Source organism: Ranitomeya imitator, chromosome 2 (assembly GCF_032444005.1).
Source record: "Ranitomeya imitator isolate aRanImi1 chromosome 2, aRanImi1.pri, whole genome shotgun sequence".
Classification (NCBI taxonomy): Eukaryota; Metazoa; Chordata; class Amphibia; order Anura; family Dendrobatidae; genus Ranitomeya; species Ranitomeya imitator.
This window is the reverse complement of record NC_091283.1, coordinates 657,506,399-657,529,164: the sequence shown is the minus strand read 5'-3', so window position 1 is coordinate 657,529,164 and position 22,766 is coordinate 657,506,399. Positions and strand designations below refer to the sequence as shown.

Genomic DNA, 22,766 nt, shown 5'->3' with positions numbered 1-22,766 from the left:
AGGTTTCCGTGATCTTACGTTATATTAAGTACACATTTAGTGATTTTTTTTTATTTACTGTTAGTATTAATTCCTTTTCATTGTTCTATCTGTTATTTTGTAAGATATGTTTTATTATTTCACCTTTCACTTTACACATTTCACACTGAGTTCTCATTAACCCGGCCAATGTCACATTATATGACAATATGTATATGTACAGATAATTACCCAGGTTATTAATTGTATAGCACCTAGTACACTTATAAATCATGTAGCTTATTTGTGCTCTAAGCTGAACAACCTTCAAGACTGAAGTTTTTTGAAATACACGTTTTGTTTTTTTCATGTGACAACAGTTCCTCATAAATTATTGGTTTCACCTTATTTCATTCTGATTGATGTTTCTATTATGTCTAATACCATATTAATTGGTGTTTGTTATACCTGTTTCCTGTATGGATACATTTTTACGTTTTATCATTCTAGAATATTGACATGATCAAGGTCTGGGAGGCCCGAAACGTTAGTGATGTTATCAAATATTCTTGAAATAAATTCTATAATAAATTGGATTTATGAAAATACAAGCTATTGTTAGATTGATTAATTCTAAATAAAAGAACTCTCATGAGCATTATAAGTTCTGTTTTCTTCCAAAAAGATGTGCGTTGGAAATTCCTCCCCTTTCCACTTGCACTTGTCTATCTTTTGCCTTGAGTGCAGACCAAAATTATTGATCTGGTTATTACTATGAGACAGAGGAGATTAAAATCAAAATAAAATGCAAAAGTGCAATAGGGTCTCATCCAACTAAACTAAAGGGAAATAAGCAGTAATTGTGCTTACTTTATGGGATTGTGTGTGACACAACCACTAAAAGACCAAAGGCCAGATGCTGCAATTTCCTTACTGTAGTGTCAGATAAAAAGTTGCTTGGGCAATGGAAGTATTCTGCACTCACTGGAAAAATGACATCAATGATTGGTAAATGCTGGTTTATGTCAGTGCATTTCAGAGTCACACCGACTCCTTCTTCAGGACAACCATACATAGAAGCAGTAACATTACGCATACATGGTTTAATACATTAAAAAAAATCAAAAAGGGAGCTAAGAAAAAGAGGTAAGGGTGTACATAGTCACATGTTGTAAGTCAGAAAGAAACACGTAAAAAATATAAATGTGTACAGGGCTGCCACTAGGAATTTTTGGGCCCCATACTGGCAAAATTTTCGGTGCCCCCTTGAGACTCCACCCAGGCTCCACCCCTCGAACTGTCCACAGCCCCACTGCTCTCTCTTGGAAAAACTTCACTTCTCATCAATTATGCATTAACAGTTCCCATCACCAGATCATACATATAACCAGCAGCCTTTATTTCGGCCAAAAGATTATTTAAGCCACCACCATGACACGATTCTTTTGGCCGGGCCCAAGTCTAACCTATTAAACATTTTGTAAAATATGCAATACAATTTAGGTGTATTTTTTTAATTTTTAATTAACCAATAATATCACACACAAGGGACAAATACCACCGTGCCATGACCAGACACCATATTACCACCACATAGTGACCTATAATACCATCTGCAAGGAACAAATGCCACCACACCATGTCCAGACCACATATTAAAACCACAGTGACCGAATAATATCACATACTAGGGACAAATACCGCCACACCATGACCAGACCACATATTACCACCACATGGTGACCAATAATACCACATACAAGGAACAAATAATACCATACCATGGCCGGACAACATATTACCACCACTATTAAAAAAAACTATACTAATATCACCATATGTGCCATTATACACAGGAGATCTGTACTTAGTATGCAGTATCAGTAATACAGTGAACACTGGTGACATTGTACACAGGACCGCTGTATATACTTTATAGTGTATGGTATCAGTGTATAGGTAACACACTGGTTCACCAATGACACCTCTAGGTGAAGTCTTTCATCTTTATTCAGCACAGATCGACGTCAACTTCATCCAGCCAGAGCTCGTCTCTGCAGTAAATATCAAAGTTAGCAGAACACATTACTTATTTTTTTCCCAACTTCTACACTACACCAAATGAAGAAAAAAGACATAGTTTTGCACTGCACAGTAACAGGACCGCCTCCCCTATTTAAAACAGTATCCTCAAAAAATAAAATAAATACATCACTGCAGTAATAATATCCCTTAATTAGCCCCTATGGTAATAAAATCCCCCATCCTGACCTTCGTGTGTCTCATTCCTGGCTCCAGCCATATTTTCTTCCACCCTGCCCTCATGAGTATCTATTCTGTCCCCATGTGATGTGTTGTGAATTCCGCTCTTGGGCTCCCTCCGGTGGTTGTAAGTGGCACTTTTGTGAGTTCTGCTCTTGGGCTCCCTCTTGTGGTTTCTAGTGGTATGGCTGCTCCTTGGAGTTAGCTGTCATCAGCTGCCTTCACTTATCGTCTCTTCTGCTCGGCTATTTAGGTCTGGCTCTTTCTTCAGCCAGTGCCACTTGTAAATGGTTCCTGGTTGGATTCACATCTCTTTGGAGTTCCCTGTTATCCTGATCAGTTCAGCTAAGCTAAGTTTTTGCTTGCTCTTTTCTGTCCATAGATTGTGGACTTATCCATTCTGTGCTTTCTATGTTTGTCCAGCTTATCAGTGTGAATTAATTCTGTCTTGCTGGAAGCTCTGGGAGGCAGATTTGCCCTCCACACCTTTAGTCAGGTGTGGAGATTTTTTGTAAACTCTGCGTGGATTTTTGTAGTGTTTTATACTGACCGCACAGTATTCCATCCTGTCCTATCTATTTAGCTAGACTGGCCTCCTGTGCTCATCCTGGTTTCATTCTGTGTATGTCTTTTCCCTCTCCACTCACAGTCATTATTTGTGGGGGGCTAATCTATCCTTTGGGGATTTTCTCTGAGGCAAGATAGTTTTCCTGCTTCTTCCTTTAGGGGTAGTTAGCTCTTAGGCTGTGACGAGATGCCTAGGGAGAGTTAGGAGCATTCCATGGCTACTTCTAGTGTTGTGTTTAGCTTAGGGACTGCGGTCAGTACAGTTACCATGTCCTTCAGAGCTCGTTCCATGTTGCTCCTAGACCACCGTATCATAACAGTACAAGTGGCCAAAAATGAATTAAATGCATCTCAAAAGAAGGAAAAGAAAGTTCTGAACCATTTTTTTTCCTGTGCTTTGGTTTGTCTTTTTTTTTTTCCTCTTGATATCTGGGTGGTTCAGGATATATGCTTTGGCATGGATGTTCAGGGTTTGTTTTCTCGTGTGGATCAACTTGCTGCAAGAGTACAGAGTATCCAGGACTATGTTGTCCAGACTCCGGCTTTAGAGCCCAGAATTCCTACTCCTGATTTGTTTTTTGGGGACAGATCCAAGTTTTTGAACTTTAAAAATAACTGCAAATTGTTTTTTGCTTTGAAACCCCGTTCTTCTGGTGATCCCATTCAGCAAGTAAAAATCATCATATCCTTGCTGCGTGGTGACCCTCAAGACTGGGCTTTTTCTCTTGAAACAGGGGATCCGGCATTATTGAATGTAGATGCATTTTTTCAAGCGCTCGGATTATTGTATGACGAACCTAATTCTGTGGATCATGCAGGAAAAACCCTGTTGGCCTTGTGTCAAGGTCAGGAAGCGGCAGAGTTATACTGCCAGAAATTTAGAAAATGGTCTGTGCTCACTAAATGGAATGAAGAGGCTCTGACTGCTATTTTGAGAAAAGGTCTTTCTGAAACCCTTAAAGATGTTATGGTGGGCTTTCCTACACCTGCCGGTTTGAGCGAATCTATGTCTCTAGCCATTCATATTGATCGGCGTCTGCGCGAGCGCAAAGCTGTGCACCATATGGCAGTATCCTCTGAGCAAAGTCCTGAACCTATGCAATGTGATAGGATTTTGACTAGAATAGAACAGCAGGAATTCAGACGTCAGAATAGGCTGTGTTTTTACTGTGGTGATTCGGCTCATGTTATCTCTGATTGCCCTAAGCATACTAAGAGAGTCGCTAGGTCTGTTACCATTATTACTATACAGCCTAAATTTCTCTTATCTGTGACCCTGATTTGCTCATTGTCGTCCTTTTCTGTCACGGCATTTGTGGATTCAGGCGCTGCCCTGAACTTAATGGACTTAGAATTCGCCAGGCGCTGTGGTTTTTCCTTGCAGCCTTTGCAGAGCCCTATTCCTTTGAGGGGCATTGATGCTACACCCTTGGCCAAGGATAAACCTCAGTACTGGACACAGATGACTATGTACATGGCTCCTGCACATCAGGAAGATTGCCGTTTTCTGGTGTTGCATAACCTGCATGATGTTGTTGTACTGGGATTTCCATGGTTACAGGAACATAATCCGGTGCTGGATTGGAAAACTATGTCGGTGACTAGTTGGGGTTGTCGAGGATTACATAGTGACGTTCCTTTGATGTCAATTTCCTCTACCCCCTCTTCTGAGGTCCCTGAGTTTTTGTCGGATTTCCAGGATGTATTTGATGAGCCCAAGTCCAGTTCCCTTCCTCCACATAGGGACTGTGATTGTGCTATTAACTTGATTCCTGGTTGTAAGTTCCCTAAGGGCTGACTTTTCAATCTGTCTGTGCCAGAGCATGCCGCCATGCGGAGCTATGTTAAGGAATCTTTGGAGAAAGGGCATATTCGGCCCTCTTCGTCACCATTGGGAGCGGGTTTCTTTTTTGTTGCTAAGAAGGATGGCTCCTTGAGACCCTGTATTGATTATCGTCTTCTTAATAAGATCACGGTCAAATTCCAATACCCCTTGCCTTTGCTTACTGATTTGTTTGCTCAGATTAAGGGGGCTAGTTGGTTTACTAAGATTGACCTCCGAGGGGCATATAATCTTGTTCATATTAAACAGGGTGACGAATGGAAAACTGCATTTAATACGCCCGAAGGCCATTTTGAATACCTTGTGATGCCATTTGGGCTCTCTAATGCTCCATCTGTGTTCCAGTCTTTCATGCATGATATTTTCCGCAGTAATCTTGATAAATTCATGGTCGTATATTTGGATGATATTTTGATTTTTTCCGATGATTGGGAGTCTCATGTGAAGCAGGTCAGGATGATGTTCTAGATCCTTCGTGATAATGCTTTATTTGTGAAGGGGTCTAAGTGCCTATTCGGAGTTCAGAAGGTCTCTTTTTTGGGTTTTATTTTTTCTCCCTCGTCTATAGAAATGGATCCTGTTAGGGTCCAAGCTATTCATGACTGGATCCAACCCACATCTGTGAAGGGTCTTCAAAAATTTTTGGGCTTTGCTAATTTCTATCGCCGTTTCATTGCCAACTTTTCCAGTGTGGTTAAGCCCCTTACTGATTTGACGAAGAAAGGCGCTGATGTGACGAATTGGTCCTCTGAGGCTGTTGAGGCCTTTCAGGAGCTTAAACACCGATTTACTTCTGCCCCTGTGTTGCGTCAACTGGATGTTTCTCTTCCTTTTCAGGTTGAGGTCGACGCTTCTGAGATTGGGGCAGGGGCCGTTTTGTCTCAGAGGGAGTCTGATGGTTCTTTGATGAAACCGTGTGCTTTTTTTTCCAGAAAGTTTTTGCCTGCGGAACACAATTATGATGTCGGCAATCGGGAGTTGTTGGCTATGAAGTGGGCGTTTGAGGAGTGGCGACATTGGCTTGAGGGAGCTAAACACCGTCTTGTGGTCCTGACCGATCATAAGAATCTGATTTACCTCGAGTCGGCCAAGCGGCTGAATCCTAGACAGGCTCGATGGTCCCTGTTTTTCTCCCGTTTTGATTTTGTGGTCTTGTATCTTCCGGGATCTAAGAATGTTAAGGCTGATGCCCTCTCTATGAGTTTTTCGCCTGATTCTCCTGAAGTCCTTGAGCCGGTTGGCATTCTTAAGGAGGGGGTGATTCTTTCTGCTATCTCCCCTGATTTGCGGCGGGTGCTTCAGGAATTTCAGGCTGATAGGCCTGACCGCTGTCCAGTGGGGAAGCTGTTTGTTCCTGATAGATGGACAAGTAAGGTAATTTCTGACGTTCATTGTTCAGTGTTGGCTGGTCATCCTGGGATTTTTGGTACCAGAGATTTGGTTGCTAGGTCCTTTTGGTAGCCTTCCTTGTCGCGCGATGTGCGTGCTTTTGTGCAGTCCTGTGGGACTTGCGCCCGGGCCAAGCCTTGCTGTTCCCGCGCTGGTGGGTTGCTTTTGCCTTTGCCGGTCCCTGAGAGGCCCTGGACGCATATTTCCATGGATTTTATTTCGGATCTTCCTGTTTCCCAGAAGATGTCTGTTATCTGGGTTGTTTGTGACCGGTTCTCTAAAATGGTCCATCTGGTAACTTTGCCTAAGTTGCCTTCCTCCTCAGATCTGGTTCCATTATTTTTTCAGCATGTGGTTCGTTTGCATGGCATTCCGGAGAATATTGTGTCTGACAGAGGTTCTCAGTTTGTCTCTAGATTTTGGCGGGCCTTTTGTGCTAGAATGGGCATTGATTTGTCTTTTTCTTCGGCGTTTCATCCTCAGACTAATGGCCAAACTGAGCGGACTAATCAGACCTTGGAGACCTATTTGAGATGCTTTGTGTCTGCTGATCAGGATGATTGGGTGGCTTTCTTGCCGTTGGCCGAGTTTGCCCTTAATAATCGGGCTAGTTCGGCTACTTTGGTTTCACCTTTCTTTTGTAATTTTGGTTTTCATCCTCGTTTTTCTTTTGGGCAGGTTGAGCCTTCTGATTGTCCTGGTGTTGATTCTGTGGTGGATAGGCTGCAGCAGATTTGGACTCATGTGGTGGACAATTTGACGTTGTCTCAGGAAAGGGCTCAACGTTTTGCTAACCACCGTCGGTGTGTTGGTCCCCGGCTTCGTGTGGGGGATTTGGTTTGGTTGTCTTCTCGTCATGTTCCTATGAAGGTTTCTTCTCCTAAGTTTAAGCCTCGGTTTATTGGTCCTTATAAAATTCCTGAAATTATTAATCCGGTGTCTTTTCGTTTGGCTCTTCCTGCCTCTTTTGCCATTCATAATGTTTTCCATAGATCTTTGTTGCGGAGATATGTGGTGCCCGTTGTTCCCTTGGTAGACCCTCCTGCCCCGGTGTTGGTTGAGGGAGAGTTGGAATATGAGGTTGAGAAGATTTTGGATTCTTGTTTTTCGAGGCAGAGGCTTCAGTATCTTGTCAAGTGGAAGGGTTATGGCCAGGAGGATAATTCTTGGGTTGTTGCCTCCGATGTCCATGCCACCGATTTGGTTCGTGCTTTTCACTTGGCTCGTCCTGATCGGCCTGGGGGCTCTGGTGAGGGTTCGGTGACCCATCTTCAAGGGGGGGGTACTGTTGTGAATTCCGCTCTTGGGCTCCCTCCGGTGGTTGTAAGTGGCACTTTTGTGAGTTCTGCTCTTGGGCTCCCTCTTGTGGTTTCTAGTGGTATGGCTGCTCCTTGGAGTTAGCTGTCATCAGCTGCCTCCACTTATCGTCTCTTCTGCTCGGCTATTTAAGTCTGGCTCTATCTTCAGCCAGTGCCACTTGTAAATGGTTCCTGGTCTGGTTGGATTCACATCTCTTTGGAGTTCCCTGTTATCCTGACCAGTTCAGCTAAGCTAAGTTTTTGCTTTCTCTTTTCTGTCCATAAATTGTGGACTTATCCATTCTGTGCTTTCTATGTTTGTCCAGCTTATCAGTGTGAATTAATTCTGTCTTGCTGGAAGCTCTGGGAGGCAGATTTGCCCTCCACACAGGTGTGGAGATTTTTTTGTAAACTCTGCGTGGATTTTTGTAGTGTTTTATACTGACCGCACAGTATTCCATCCTGTCCTATCTATTTAGCTAGACTGGCCTCCTGTGCTCATCCTGGTTTCACTCTGTGTATGTCTTTTCCCTCTCCACTCACATTCATTATTTGTGGGGGGTTAATCTATCCTTTGGGGATTTTCTCTGAGGCAAGATAGTTTTCCTGCTTCTTTCTTTAGGGGTAGTTAGCTCTTAGGCTGTGACGAGATGCCTAGGGAGAGTTAGGAGCATTCCACGGCTACTTCTAGCGTTGTGTTTCGCTTAGGGACTGCGGTCAGTACAGTTACCACGTCCTTCAGAGCTTGTTCCATGTTGCTCCTAGACCACCGTATCATAACAGTGATGTCCCCATCCTGCCCTATCTGTTCAATGATCCTGCCCCATGAACCTGCACCATCTGTCTCCATCCTGCCCCATGATCCTGCCCCATTTGTCTCCATCCTGCCCGATCTGTGTGCATCCAGCACCATGTCTCCAATCATGCCCCCTGTGTCTCCAATCCTGCCCCCGTGTCTCCAATCCTCCCCCTTATCTTTCATCCTGCCACCATGTCTCCAATCCTGCCCCCATGTCTTTCATTCTGCCTGTGTCTCCAATCAAGCCTCCTGTGTCTCCATTCTGCCACGTGTCTCCATTCTGCCCCTTTGTCTCCATTCTTGTCCCGTGTCTCCATTCTTGCCCCATGTCTCCATTCTTGCCTCGTATCTCCATTCTTCCCCGTGTCTCTATTTTGCCCCGTGTCTCCATTCTGCCCCATGTCTCACATTCTGCCCTGTGTCTCCCATCTTGCCCCATGTCTCCATTCTTCCCCTGTGTCTCCATTCTTGCCCCTGTGTCTCCATTTTGCCCCATGTCTCCAATCCTGCCACGTGTCTCCATTCTGCCCCATGTCTCCATTCTTGCCCTGTCTCCATTCTGCCCCTGTGTTTCTATTCTGCCCCTGTGTCTCTATTCTTGCCTCATGTCTCCATTCTTGCCACGTGTCTCTATTCTGCCCATCTCCATTCTGCCCCTGTGTCTCCATTCTTACCCCGTCTCTCCATTCTGCCCCATGTGCCTCCATTCTTGCCCCATGTCTCCATTCCTGCCCCGTGTCTAAAATCATACCTTGATATCTTTCACCCTGCGCCCTGTCTTCTGCCCCATCTCTATTCTGCCCCAATAATGGGGCGATCGATTTTCCTTTCTGGCTGAAAGCGCACACTCGCCAGCGAATGATGATAATGTCAGATGCCAGCGACGTGCACGCTGGCGTCAGCTGCCAGCCTCCTATTGGCTGATGGCTTTAACTATTGCCACGCGGGCCCGGGCCCTCACGGCAAGGGAGTGTAACTGAACCCTGACGCCGTAATGCCCTGATGGTGGCCCTGAATGTGTATATATACCTATCTTTTGTTTAAGGAAAGAATGAATGTACTTAAGAATAATGTGTTGGGTGGGGACCTCATTTAGAGCATTTACATGTCGGTCAATTGTTTAATCGTATGGGTGTGGGCTAATGGTTGGTCATGACAATGTTGTAGATACTACTATCCGTTCGCTGAATTGGTGTTCATGGAATGTAAATGGGCTGAACACTCCAATTAAGAGGAAAAAGGTTTTGAATTTTCTACACAAACAAAACTTTCACATTATCTTTCTACAAGAAACACATTGGATAAAAAACAACCATCCATCTTTGCTTAGCAGGAAGTACACACTTTGCGCAGAGGCTTCGTACTCCAAGAAACAACGTGGAGTGGCTATATTAATCTCCAATGACCTTAAATACGAGGTCGTAGACACATTCGAAGACCCACAAGGCAGATTTCTTCTAGTCAGGATCGTAATTGAAGGGATAAATTACAGTCTAATTAACATTTATGCTCCGAACACACCAGATGCACAGTTCCAAGTTAAAATACTGGAGGGTATGGCGGGGTGGGATACATCCAGGGTAGTCATGGGTGGAGACTTCAATGAGGTGGCCGATGCCTCTATGGACAGATCTAGTTCGACAGCCACCCATAGATCAACACAAGGAAACAACATTCAATCACTATCAAAACATCAAGATCTGGTGGATGTTTGGAGATTGCACCACCCTCTAGATAGGGACTACTCCCATTATTCTCATGTGCACGACTCCCACGCAAGGATAGACTGTTGGCTACTACACTCCTCATTACTCCCCACACTAATTCAAACTGACATACTCAACATCCACATTTCAGATCATGCTCCAGTGACATTTAAATCTAGACTGACATCCCCAATACATCAGGAGAGGAGGTGGCGCTTTCCTTCCCACCTCTATCAATCAGATGACTTCAAGAAACACTTGCAGATGTCTTGGGAAGCTTATAAACAGGATAACCATGCTCATTTAAATGACTCACATCTATTTTGGATGGCGTCGAAAGCAGTAATAAGAGGTCAGATTATATCCTATGTCAGTCATAAAAAGAAAGAACTAGCGAAAAGAACCATAGAAGCTCAAATCTCGCTGACCCAGGCCTACAAGGCATTTAAGTCCAACAGTAACTCATTAACAAAAGCACAGTTCTTAGAGGCCAGAGAGGGGGCGGATGCATTAGCGCATGAGAGGGCCATGTTAAATCTGGATTACCAGAAACACAAATTTTACAAGTGGGGCAACAGACCAGGTAGGGTACTGGCTTCACTTACAAAGCCGTACAGGAATAGAGCAAAAATACACAAAATACAACACCGCAACGGACATCAAATAACTAATGATGCAGAAATAGTGGAAGAATTTAGATCTTTTTTCAGTGAATTATATAAAGCAGATTCTGGGGGGAGAGAGGGAGAGGAAAACTTCCTTGTAAGTCATTTAGCACCAACATTAACTGAGGACGAGAGGGAGGTGATCAACGCCCCCATATCCACTACGGAAATCTTGCAGGTTATCAACAACCTCAAGGTTTCCAAGGCGCCGGGCCCAGATGGGTTCAGCAACGAGCATTACAAGATGCAGGGACCTAGCTTGGCACCCCACCTTTGTAAACTATACAATGAAGCGGTTGGGGGAGGTTGTCTCCCAGACCGATTCAACGAGGCGGTAATTATAGTACTGCCAAAGCCGGGCAAAGATCATATGCAGGTGGAAGGATACAGGCCAATATCCCTACTAAACTCCGACTTTAAGATATTTACCAAAATTCTGGCTGACAGACTTCAAAGGATCATCCCTAACTTAATCTCACCACAACAAACGGGATTTGTTCACGGGAAATCTATCACATACAACATCAGAACGGCCATAGGAGCTATTTCTTATTGTAGAGCACAAAAACATACCAAATCAATAGTGGTAAGCCTGGATGCTGATAAGGCTTTTGATAGAGTGGCATGGGACTACTTACACGACCTACTAGCATTCCGTAATTTTGGCCCCTGGTTTTGTGAAGCAGTCAAAACAATTTATAAAAATCCAATGTCTAGGTTGTCAGTGAATAACATTTTATCTAAACCATTCGAAATTCTACGGGGAACTCGCCAGGGTTGCCCTTTGTCCCCTCTGCTATTTAATTTGGCATTGGATCCGCTCCTGAAAACATTGCAGAATGAAAAGTCCTTTGAAGGGGTTAGGGTGGGAACAAACTGTGTTAAACTTTCAGCATTTGCGGATGATATTCTTTTATTTATCGCCAATCCTGCCCGTGCAATCCCAGCTATTATGAGAATACTAAAAAATTTTGGTTCGTGCTTGGGCTTTAAAGTTAATTATAATAAATCAGAGGCCCTGGCAATTTTTAGAACCGGGAGGTTGCATGATCCAGAGTTCCCGTTTCATTGGAGTCGTGGGTCTATAAAGTATCTGGGGATTTGGTTGACGGCAGAAATATCTAATTTATACACAGCTAATTATAAACCACTAATATCTTCAATTATCAATCTCCTCCATTCATGGAAACACTTCACACTATCATTCTCAGGCAGATGCCATTTAATTAAAATGATAGTGTTCCCTAAACTGCTATATGCCTTTCAGACCCTGCCTCTTCTGTTGTCCAAGACAGACCTTAACTTACTTAACTCCAGGTTTAGGAAATTCATTTGGGGGGTGGGTGGTAGGTCGTGTATTGGCCTTGCTAGACTGCAGGCGAAAAAAGAAGATGGAGGAGTAAATTTTCCAGACATAGGCAGGTATAACCTTGCGGCTAACTTCAGATTCGCCACAGATTGGATAAGGGGTATCTCTCATTATGCCAACGTGAGTTTAGAACAACAGATGTGCCCAGATATCTCACTAACAGCATTACTACATTTGAGGGGGGAAGAGATTCCGGTGGAAATACAGGAATACCCAACGCTGTGGCAGACGGTGTTGACTTGGAGACGATGCAGGAGACTATGTGGACTGAGTGATGGAACCTCTCCTTTTCAACCATTCCTTAAGAACCCAAGATTTTTGGGGGGCAAGGCTCCTTTAATTTACACTCAATTGGCAACTCAAGGATGCAGACAGGCAATAGATCTGCTAGACCTTAATTTTTTTGTGTTTTCTTTTGATTCTGCATCGCTCCGATTCTCATCGTTTGGTAACAATCCCTTCTTGTTTCTTCAGGCACGCAGTCTAGTTCAAAAATGCCTTCCTATAGGGGGGACAGAGGGAGGGAGGACTAGTCTAGATGGCTTTATTAGAAACACAAAGTCTCAACCGACGTCAATAAGCTCAATTTATTCAGTATTAAGAAGGAAGTGGTCATGGGAAGGTTTGACCACAGGGGTCGCAAGGTGGTCTGGGGATCTTACAGGTTTCCAAGCAGGAGACTTTCTTGAAGCGACCATGACACAAAGGAAATTTATCACGTACAGTAGCTACACTGACATGGCCCTTCTAATCCTACATAGAGCCTATATCACTCCCTACTTGCAATCAAGAATGTCTCCCTCAGGTGTGTACTCATGTTTGAAATGTAAAGCACGTAACACTGACATTTTTCATCATCTATGGGGCTGCTCTAAGATCCGGGATATATGGGTCAATGTACACTCTGAGCTACAAAGAATATGTGGGATCAGCTTCACACTCACGCCGCAATGGGCCATATTTAGCATCATAGACGAGGCAAATCAGAATTGGCCTAAACACATTAAGGCAACTTTGGTGTTCTGGGCCTCGGCCACCAGGAAAAGCATACTTCAACATTGGCAGAACCCAATGGCCCCTTCGCTCTCTCTTATACACACAAAGGTCAACTTTTTGTTTAAAATGGAGTGGTTGGAGGCTCAGTCTAATAAGGAGAGGTTATCGAGCAAATTTTTGAACACATGGTCTCTTTTTATTCCCTCGCTTCCTCTAGAAATCAGGGAGAGGTTACGAGCCCAATTTGAAAACACGCAATGGTATTTACTGCAACGGATAAGTGGTCATTCACCAATTCCATAATCTTATGGCTACTGATGCGCACACAGAGGTTAGGTGGGAGGGTTATGGGTGGGCTTAAGGGAAGGGAGTTACTGTTGAATTAACTACTGTTATATGATTGTTTGTTTTATGTTGAGAAAATCAATAAACAGATTTAAAAAAAAAAAAAGAATAATGTGTTGGAGAGTGAAAATGTGCCAATATAGAGAGAGGAAAAAAAAGAAAGAATGATGTGAAGGAGAACACAGAAATTTTCTAAACACAGGGGTTTTTCCTAGATTCACTGTGTTCTCCTTCACTTTGTATACCGGCATCATTAAATAGCTATGTGCATAACAAGGTACTCTTAGAAGTTTTCTTTCTTTCACTCACCAGGTTGCTATTATAATCCCTTTTTTCCTCTCTCTATATTGCCACATTTTCACTCTCCAACGCATTATTCTTAAGTACATTCATTATTTCCTTAAATGAATGAAATATATATATATGTGTTTTTTTTTTTTTTTCATGTGTTTCTTTCTGGCTCACGACATGTGACTATGTACACCCCTGCCTCTTTTCCTTAGCTCCTTTTTTATTTTTTTCATGCATTTAACCATGTAGGTGTACTGTTATTGATTCTATGTATGATGTCCTGAAGAATAAACCAGCATTTACCAATCACGGATGTCATTTTTCCAGTAAGCGCAGAATACTTCCATTGCCTGAGCAACTTTTTTGTAAGATTAAAAATAAGGAAACATGGATACCGTCTTTAAGCTTTATTGCATAGTAATAAATATAAAATCCTCATGCTACTGGTCAAAAACAGCCCTGATGCGTTTTGCCATATACAGTGCCTTGCGAAAGTATTCGGCTCCCTGAAACTTTTCAACCTTTTCCCACATATCATGCTTCAAACATAAAGATAACAAATGTAAATTTTGGGTGAAGAATCAACAAGTGGAACACAATTGTGAATTTAACAAAATTTATTGGTTATTTTAAATTTTTGTGGAAAATCAAAAACTGAAAATTGTGGCGTGCAATATTATTTGACCCCTTTAACTTAATACTTTGTTGCGTCACCTTTTGCTGCGATTACAGCTGCAAGTTGCTTGGGGTATGTCTCTATCAGTTTTGTACATCGAGAGACTGAAAATCTTGCCCATTCTTACTTGACAAACAGCTCGAGCTCAGTTGTGAACAGCAGTTTTCAGCTCTTTCCACAGATTCTCGATTGGATTGGATTCTCGATAGGAGACTTCCTTATTCTCTAAATTATGAGATGCTGCACCTGTATCTGAGCCCATGGAGAGTGGGTCAGTCTCGGTCTCTGAAAGTGAGAAAAGACACCGCAGAGACAATCAACTGTGTTTTTACTGTGGAGCCTCTGGACATTGGAAAAGGAACTGTCCATCCTGCCCTTCTGTGAAACCATCTGAGAAACGACTGAGTCTGGGCAACAATCGAGAAGGTTGTCCAGACTCCCAGGTACATTTTTTCTCGCTTACAAAACTTGTGCTCCAGGTGAAATTGGAGCTTACTGGCGGTCCTGTGGTGACCACCGCTTTTGTTGACTGCGGTTCTTCCGTTAATTTGATTGATGCCCAAGTTGTGACTCGTAATAAGATAGGGACAGTTAGGTTGAAAAACCCTGTTGAAATTGTGGCTGTTGATTCATCCCCTTTTACCCGGGATGGAATTTGTTTCAAAACTGATGTTATTTCTCTGAAAGTGGGTTCCACTCACGTAGAGCAATTAAGTTGTTTTGTATTGAATAATCTGCCTGCAGGACTGGTTCTGGGAATGCCCTGGCTGCAACGCCATAATCCTGCCAATGATTGGGTGGTGGGGGAGATTACTTAATAGAGATGTAAGGGTAATGGTCCGTGTTGTAACCTGGGACCTTTTGTTAACCCGATAAAGTCTCTATCTGTATCGTCTGTCGGTCTGGAGGGTATTCCGGAGTACCTGAAAGACTTCGAAGACGTGTTTTCGAAAGTGAGGCCAAGGCGCTTCCACCACATCGACCCGGTGATTGTGGTATCAATTTAATCCCAGGAGCCAAATTACCCAAGGCTCATTTATACAATTTGTCTAGGCCCGAGCACCAAGCCATGAAAGAGTACATCACTGAGAGTCTCCGCAAGGGGCATATTCGGCCTTCTGTTTCACCCGTCGCAGCGGGGTTTTTCTTTGTGAAGAAAAAAGATGGTGGTTTGCGACCGTACCTCGACATTCGGGAACTGAATAAGATCACTGTGAAAAACACGTGTCCTCTTCCTCTGATTCCTGATTTAAGTAATCAACTCACTGGGGCCAAATGGTTTTCTAAGCTTGACTTACGAGGGGTTTATAACCTGATAAGGATTCGAGAGGGAGATGAATGGAAAACAGCATTTGACTACCGAGGGCTTATTTGAAAATTTGGTTATGCCCTTCGGTCTCACTAATGCCCCTGCTGTGTTCCAGAATTGTATTAATGTTGTTTTTTCTGACCTGATTGGGCACTATGTTGTCATTTACCTGGATGACATCTTGATATACTCAGAGGACAGTCAGTCTCACACCATCTTCAGGCAGTTTTTGTGAGACTCAGGGAGAACCATTTATACGCAAAACTGGAGAAGTGCTCATTCTTTATGCAAGAACTGTCTTTTCTGGGATTAATTGTATCTGGGGATGGGTCCGCATGGACCCGGGGAAGGTTCAGGCCATTTCTGATTGGGTGCAACCTCATGACCTGAAGGGGTTGCAGCGATTTCTGGGCTTCGCTAACTATTATAGGAAGTTCATTAAAGGGTTTTCGCAGGTGATGAAACCCTTAACGGACCTCACACTCAAAGGGGCGGAGGTAAAAAAATTGGTCCGAGGCTGCAAAAAATTCCTTCCAGACACTGAAGAAATGTTTTATTTCAGCCCTCGTGTTGATACAACCCGATCCGTCAAGACCTTTTATCGTAGAGGTTGATGCATCGGAGGTGGGGGCAGTGTTATCTCAGGACCCGTTCACCCATACTAACCTTAAACCCTGTGCCTTTTTCTCAAAAAAATTCTCTTCGGCTGAGAGAAATTATGATGTTGGCAACAGGGAATTGTTGGCAATTAAATTGGCCTTCGAAGAATGGAGGCATTTTTTGGAGGGGGCTGTTCATCCCGTTACGGTCATCACTGATCATAAAAATTTGGCCTATATCAAGTATAAGAGATGGACCCCCAGACAGGCTCGGTGGGCACTTTTTTTTCTCGGTTTCATTTTACCATTACATTCCGACTAGGGTCTAAAATGTAAAGGCGGATGCCTTATCCCGAAGTTTTGATTGTGTGTCTCCACCAGAACCTCCTTCCTCCATTCTTCAACCTGGAGTGGTTGTGGCTGAAATCTCATCTGAGTTACAGAGAGAGATTTTGGAAGCACCGTCACAAGCTCCCAAGAATAAACCCTCTGGAAAATTGTTTGTACCCTATCATTTCCGTGTCACACTTCTGCAAGAATTTCATAACTCTGTGTTGAGTGCACACCCTGCGATTGCAGCTACCCGGGGGGCAGTAGCTAGGAATTTTTGGTGGCCTTCTATGGGTATTGATATTAAAAAATTTGTGAATACTTGTGGGGTGTGTGCTCGCTCTAACAGCTCTCTGGTCCAGCCGGCCAGTGAATTGGTACCTTAGCCAATTCCGGATAAACCTTGGACACACTTGTCCATGGATTTTATCACTAATCTTCCTCCTTCAAAGGGCAACTCTGTAGTCTGGGTAGTGGTTGATAGGTTTTCTAAACAAGCCCACTTTGTGCCATTATCTGCATTGCCTTCTGCTGAAGCCTTAGCTCGTTTGTTCATTCAGCATATAGTTCGGTTGCAAGGGGTCCCTGTGAATGTGGTGTCTGACAGGGGTGTGCAATTTTTTGCTAGATTTTGGAGGGCTTTTTGTAAGGGTATGTGTCCACATTCAGGATTGCATCAGGATTTGGTCAGGATTTTACGCAGGTAAAATCTGCACCAAATCTGCACCTGGGGTCATAGGCAGGTCACCTGCGTTGTTCATGCGTTATTTGAGCATTGTAAGGACATGCAGTGTTCTGAAAAGACATGCCGCATGTCCGTTTCCGCGGGTCTGCCACATGCGTCTTTTAATGCATAGTGGAGACGGGATTTCATGAAGTCCCCTCCACTATGCTGTAACATCTGGATGCTGCATGTTTGACGCTGTGGCTCTACGCAGCGTCAAACACGCAGCGTTTCCTGAATGTGGAAACATACCCTAAGAAGTTGGGGGTTACGTTGTCTTTCTCCTCTGCTTATCACCCGGAATCTAATGGTCAGACTGAAAGCACCAACCAGTCGTTGGAACAAATTTTAAGATGCCTTGCCTCTTCCAGACAGGAGGACTGGTGTGAGGTATTACCCATGGCAGAATTTGCATTCAACTGTCGTATTAATCAGTCTACTGGCAAATCTCCTTTTCAGGTCAATTATGGATTTGTTCTGCAATTTGGAGAATTTTCCCACATGGATTCTGGCTGCCCTGGTGCTAAGGGTGTGGTGCAACAGTTAAGAACCCTTTGGAGGGAGGTTCAGGGTAATATCTCCAAAGCTCAAAGGAGGTACAAACATTTTGCAGACAGAAGGAGGGGGGTCAGCTCCTACACTGACAGTGGGGGAGAAGGTGTGGTTGTCTACCCGTAACATCAAACTTAAAGTACCCTCTATGAAGTTGGGCCCCAGGCTTATAGGTCCATACAAGATATTAGAGGTGACCTATAGATTACAGTCGCCCGTACGGTGTTCATTTTAGGACATGGTCACAAATCAAAGTCAAATATCAGAAATTCTCTGTCTGATACCTCATTCTGATACTTGACTCTTATACCTGACTTTCACACATGGTCACAAATCAAAGTCAAACATCAGAAATAACATCAGAAATACTCTGTCTGATACCTCATTCTGATACTTGATTCTGATACCTGACTTTCACATATCAAAGTCACAAATCAAAGTCAAACATCAGAAATACTCTGTCTGATACCTCATTCTGATACTTGACTCTGATACTTGACTCTGATACTTGACTTTGATACCTGACTCTGATACTTGACTCTGATACTTGACTTTGATACCTGACTCTGATACTTGACTTTGATACCTGACTCTGATACTTGACTCTGATACTTGACTCTGATACCTGACTCTGATACTTGACTCTGATACTTGACTCTGATACCTGACTCTGATACCTGACTCTGATACTTGACTCTGATACTTGACTTTGATACCTGACTCTGATACTTGACTCTGATAATTGACTCTGATACTTGACTCTGATACTTGACTCCGATACCTGAGTCTGATACTTGATTCTGATACATGAAATTAGTAAAATTAGTAAAATTAGCTAAAATTAGTACCTGGGATCACTTGAGCTTGTGGTGCAATGGTAATGCCGACGGCTGTAGCCTCTAGACGCAGGATCCGTTTTTTTTTTGGCCGATCCTTTTTTTTCTGCCGGATCGGTTTTATTTTTCTGCCGGATCCATTTTTGTCGGCCGGATCTGTTTTTTTTCCGCCAGATCCGTTTTTTTCTGCAGGATCCATTTTTTTTCCTCAGGATCCGTTGTTTTTTCCGGATCCGTTTTTGTCCGCCGGATCTGTTTTTGTCTGCCGGCTCCGTTTTTTTTCTGCCTGATCCGTTTTTTACGCCGGATCCTTTTTTTTTACGCCGGATCCGTTTTTTACACCGGATCCGTTTTTTTTCTGCCAGATCCGTTTTTTTTTTTTGCCGGATCCATTTTTTTATGCCAGATCCGTTTTTTTATGCCGAATCCGGGTTTTTTTGCCGGATCCGGGTTTTTTTTTCGCCGGATCCGTTTTTTTTACACCGGATCTGTTGTTTTTTCGCCAGATCCGTTTTTTTTTGCCGGATCCGTTTTTTTTCGCCGGATCCGTTTTTTTTACGCCAAATCCGTTTTTTTCTCCGGATCCATTTTTTTCTTCCGGATCCGTTTTTTTTACGCCTGATCCGTTTATTTTTACGCCGGATCCATTTTTTTTATGCCGGATCCGTTTTTTTCCCGCCGGATCCATTTTTCTTCTGCCGGCGGAAAAAACAGATCCGGCGTTAAAAAAACGTTTTTTACGCCGGATCCATTTTTTTTACGCCGGCAGAAAAACGGATCTGGCGTAAAAAAAACGGATCCGGCGCAAAAATAAACTGATCAGGCGTAAAAGAAAACGGATCAGCAATAAAAAAAAATGATCAGGTGAAAAAAAACAGATTCGGCGTAAAAAAAATGGATCAGGCGAAAAAATGGATCCGGCGAAAAAAAAAAATCCGGTGTAAAAAAAACGGATGCGGCGTAAAAAAAAACGGATACGGCATAAAAAATGGATTTGGCGTAAAAAAACAGATCCGGCAGAAAAAAACATCCGGCGAAAAAAAACAGATTCGGCGTAAAAAAACGGATCCGACGAAGAAAATGGATCCGGCGGAAGAAAAATGGATACGGCGGGAAAAAAACTGATCAGGCAAAAAAAACGGATACTACGTAAAAAAAAATGGATCCGGCGAAAAAAAAAAACGGATCTGGCATAAAAACACCCGGATCCGGCGTAAAAAAACATCCGACGTAAAAAAAATCGAATCCGGCGTAAAAAAACGGATCCGGCAGAAAAATAAAACCGATCCGGCGGGAAAAAAACGGATCCTGCGTCTAGACACTACAGCCGTCGGCCTTACCATTGCACCACAAGCTCAAGTGATCCCAGGTACTAATTTTAGCTAATTTTACTAATTTCATGTATCAGAGTCAAGTATCAGAGTCAGGTATCAGAGTCAGGTATCAGAGTCAGGTATCAGAGTCAAGTATCAGACTCAGGTATCAGACTCGGGTATCAGAGTCAAGTATCAGACTCAGGTATCAGACTCAGGTATCAGAGTCAAGTATCAGAGTCAGGTATCAGAGTCAGGTATCAGAGTCAAGTATCAGAGTCAAGTATCAGAGTCAAGTATCAGACTCAGGTATCAGACTCAGGTATCAGAGTCAAGTATCAGAGTCAGGTATCAGAGTCAGGTATCAGAGTCAGGTATCAGAGTCAGGTAGCAGAGTCAAGTATCAGACTCAGGTATCAGAGTCAAGTATCAGAATGAGGTATCAGACAGAGTATTTCTGATGTTTGACTTTGATTTGTGACCATGTCCTAAAATGAACACCGTACGCCCGCCTCCTTCAAAATATCAAATGTCTTCCACAGGTCCCTATTAAAACCTGTGGGGACGGTTAGAGAAGATTCCTCATCCAATGTTCTGCCAGTGTTGGTAGAGGGTCAGCCGGAGTATGAGGTAGAGCGCATCATTGAATCACGGTGGATGTGTCGAAGGCTTCAGTACTTAATACATTGGAAGGGTTATTCTATTGAGGATCGGTCATGGGTTCCGGCCAGTTCTGTGCATGCTGATCGACTGGTGCGGATTTCATGCCAGGTACCTTGAGAAGCCTGGGGGTCCAGTGGACCCCTGTTAAGGGGGGGCTGTCATGTTTAGGAGAAGGTTATGTTCTGTACTCTCAGGGTTAATGTTCTTAGCCTCTCTATCAAGATGGGAGGGCTATTTATACTCGCTCCTAACCTGGTATCCTTGTCAGCTATAGGTTTTTCTGCAGTTTGTATACTTGACCTCTGAAGTGTGTGCTGGCTTGCTTTGTGTCTTGCTGTCACCTGCTTTATTCGTGTTCCTGGATTACTGACTTCTGGCTTGGCTTCTGACTATTCTTTGACACTCCCTGTTAGTATCTTGTAATCTCCTGGCTAAGACCTCTGTTTGTTTCACTATTCTTTAATGCTTGTCCCTTCTGTTTCCCCGGCATCTGGCTCCGCCCCCTCACCGCCTCCCACTCTGTCACATGATCGTAGGTCCTTTTGCTTTACCTGGTCACTCTGTCTCATGTGAAAGGTCCCGTTGGTGTTCATGTTAGTTACCGGGTTTCTGGTCCAGCTCTGTTGCTGCTGGGTGCAGTTTCCCCTGCAGCATTAATACCTGGGTATCGTGACACAGGGTCTCTGTCCCTACATCATGCTGCTGTGAGATTACACAGCAAAAAACTGCTTATAGTTGAAAATAAACGGTCTAATTCTGGAATGCTCGTTTAAATATGCATACATAGACAGTAGTCATCTTGTTCCTTCAGTGCAGCAAATCAATAAACTTTCAGGTTGTGGGAACTTCCAGAGCCATCACATCTATGCTAACTATTGGCATGGCTGTGTTGAGCCGTTTCAACATGTGACCCGGCCTGTATGAACGCTGGATCATGGGTGGCACCGCCATTGTGCTCTGACTAGTGTAGGGACAGTATAAATAAATAATTTTAAAAAAGACATGGGTCCCCCCTATTTTAATAGCCTGCCAAGGAAAAGCAGACTTATGTGAGCTGGTCTTGTTATACTGAGAAGAAGACAATATCCATGGACTTTCCCAGACTATTAATATCAGCCCCCAGCTGTTTGCTTTGCCTTCACTGGTTATTAAAAATGTGGGGCGCCCCCCAGAAATGAAGTGGGCTCCCACCAATTTTTAATAACTAGCTAAGGCAAAGCCGACAGCTGGGGGCTATTATTAATAGGCTGGAAAGATCCTTGGATATTGGCCCTTTCCCAGCCTAATAAGACTAGCTCTCATCCATCCCAGAAATAGCGCATCGATTATATGCGCCAATTCTGGATCTTAGCCTCAGCTCTTCCAGATTGCTCTGGTGTTGTGGCAATCAGGGTAATAGATTTTGAGGTTGATGTCAGCTGGTATTATTTCAGACAAGAAAACTGGAGTAATAGTCCATAAAAAATCAACTTTATTGAAAAACCAAACAATAATTAATAATATTAATAATACAGTAGATATTAGTACAAAAACAGAATATGATAAACAGATGGATGGCTATGGTAGCACAGATAAAGACAGCGCGGGGTAAGACTGGTGCCAAAAATCATTCCCTTAAAGTGCATAGTGCCATAAAAATACCAAGGAGAGAGGAGGAGGCTAAATGTATTTCATTTAAATGTTTCATTGGTTAAGTCCATGTGGACCGGTAACTGAGCCCTGTACACTGACTCACGCCACTACATAATGTATCAAAGAGTCACATATAAACCTCCAATCCTTACCCCTCAGAGATGGCCGACAGAAAGACACCGCGCTGTGTCTTTCTGTCGGCCATCTCTGAGGGGTAAGGATTGGAGGTTTATATGTGACTCTTTGATACATTATGTAGTGGCGTGAGTCAGTGTACAGGGCTCAGTTACCGGTCCACATGGACTTAACCAATGAAACATTTAAATGAAATACATTTAGCCTCCTCCTCTCTCCTTGGTATTTTTATGGCACTATGCACTTTAAGGGAATGATTTTTGGCACCAGTCTTACCCCGCGCTGTCTTTATCTGTGCTACCATAGCCATCCATCTGTTTATCATATTCTGTTTTTGTACTAATATCTACTGTATTATTAATATTATTAATTATTGTTTGGTTTTTCAATAAAGTTGATTTTTTATGGACTATTACTCCAGTTTTCTTGTCTGAAATAATGTAGTTTTGGGAGTGTCCTATTATCTAATTGTAGTGGTTTTTTCTGTACGGGGCTCCCCTATTCTGGGT

General features: G+C 43.3%; 1 protein-coding gene across 2 annotated transcripts in view; it reads right to left on the bottom strand.

Moving 5' to 3' along the window:
- LOC138667669 (membrane-spanning 4-domains subfamily A member 15-like) overlaps positions 1-22,766 on the bottom strand; it is a 173,848-nt gene that overhangs the window by 42,035 nt on the left and 109,047 nt on the right. The window lies entirely within an intron of this gene.